Raw genomic sequence first — 2,001 nt, 5'->3', positions numbered from 1 at the left:
ACTGCTGGTCCTGCTCACACTGCCCTACCCTATGCTTTGTCTTCTTTCTCCCCTCTCTCTCCAGATAAAATCTTGCGACTTGTGACTGCAGGCCGCCCAACAACCTGCCCGCTTGACCCCATCCCCTCCTCTCTTCTCCAGACCATCTCCGGTGACCTTCTCCCCTACCTCACCTCGCTGATCAACTCATCCTTGACCGCTGGCTATGTCCCTTCCGTCTTCAAGAGAGCGAGAGTTGCACCCCTTCTCAAAAAACCAACACTCGATCCCACTGATGTCAACAACTACAGACCAGTATCCCTTCTTTCTTTTCTTTCCAAAACTATTGAGCGTGCCGTCTTTAGCCAACTCTCTTGCTATCTCTCTCAGAATGACCTTCTTGATCCAAACCAGTCAGGTTTCAGGACTGGTCATTCAACTGAGACTGCTCTTCTCTGTGTCACGGAGGCTCTCCGCACTGCTAAAGCTAACTATCTCTCCTCTGCTCTTGTCCTTCTAGACCTGTCTGCTGCCTTTGATACTGTGAACCATCAGATCCTCCTCTCCACCCTCTCCGAGCTGGGCATCTCCGGTGCGGCTCACTCCTGGATTGCATCCTACCTGACCGGTCGCTCCTACCAAGTGGCGTGGCGAGAAGCTGTCTCCGCACCACGTGCTCTCACCACTGGTGTCCCCCAGGGCTCAGTTCTAGGCCCTCTCCTATTCTCCCTATACACCAAGTCACTTGGCTCTGTCATATCCTCACATGGCCTCTCCTATCATTGCTACGCTGACGATACACAACTAATCTTCTCCTTTCCCCCTTCTGATAACCAGGTGGCGAATCGCATCTCTGCATGTCTGGCAGACATATCAGTATGGATGACGGATCACCACCTCAAGCTGAACCTTGGCAAGACGGAGCTGCTCTTCCTCCCGGGGAAGGACTGCCCGTTCCATGATCTCGCCATCACGGTTGACAACTCCGTTGTGTCCTCCTCCCAGAGTGCGAAGAGCCTTGGCGTGACCCTGGACAACACCCTGTCGTTCTCCGCTAACATCAAGGCGGTGACCCGATCCTGCAGGTTCATGCTCTACAACATTCGGAGAGTACGACCCTGCCTTACACAGGAAGCGGCACAGGTCCTAATCCAGGCACTTGTCATCTCCCCGTCTGGATTACTGCAACTCGCTGTTGGCTGGGCTCCCTGCCTGTGCCATTAAACCCCTACAACTCATCCAGAATGCCGCAGCCCGTCTGGTGTTCAACCTTCTCAAGTTCTCTCACGTCACCCCGCTCCTCCGCACACTCCACTGGCTTCCATTTGAAGCTCACATCTGCTACAAGACCATGGTGCTTGCCTACGGAGCTGTGAGTGGAACGGCACCTCCGTACCTTCAGGCTCTGATCAGTCCCTACACCCAAACGAGGGCATTGCGTTCATCCACCTCTGGCCTGCTGGCTCCCCTTCCTCTGCGGAAGCATAGTTCCCGCTCAGCCCAGTCAAAACTGTTCGCTGCTCTGGCACCCCAATGGTGGAACAAGCTCCCTCACGAAGCCAGGACAGCGGAGTCACTCACCACCTTCCGGAGACATTTGAAACCCCACCTCTTTAAGGAATACCTGGGATAGGATAAAGTAATCCTTCTACCCCCCCTAAAAAAATTTTTATAAAAAAAAATTAACATATTGTAAAGTGGTTGCCCCACTGGCTATAGGGTGAATGCACCAATTTGTAAGTCGCTCTGGATAAGAGCGTCTGCTAAATGACGTAAATGTAATGTAATGTAAGTAAAGGGTAGCCATGGTACACTAAGGGCAGGTTTCCCTGACATAGATTAAGCCTAGTCCTAGACTAAAAAGCACTTTCAATTAGTAATCACCATTGATATTGCTTTTTAGTCTAGGAAAAGCCTCAACTGTTTCCGGAAACCATCCCTAAGTCCATTAGCAGCATCAGACATTTTACACTGATAGGTGTAGGTAGGGGCAGAGCCTATTCTCCAACTTGGTTCTAAAAT

At 51.5% G+C, this 2,001-nt stretch overlaps 1 pseudogene; it reads left to right on the top strand.

Moving 5' to 3' along the window:
* The first annotated feature begins 507 nt into the window (after positions 1 to 507).
* LOC121537355 lies at positions 508 to 1,612 on the top strand (annotated as a pseudogene).
* Positions 1,613 to 2,001: the final 389 nt, after the last annotated feature.

Source organism: Coregonus clupeaformis, chromosome 2 (assembly GCF_020615455.1).
Source record: "Coregonus clupeaformis isolate EN_2021a chromosome 2, ASM2061545v1, whole genome shotgun sequence".
NCBI classification, from domain to species: domain Eukaryota; kingdom Metazoa; phylum Chordata; class Actinopteri; order Salmoniformes; family Salmonidae; genus Coregonus; species Coregonus clupeaformis.
The sequence above is the reverse complement of the archived record's forward strand: the minus strand, read 5'-3'. Positions and strand labels throughout refer to the sequence as shown.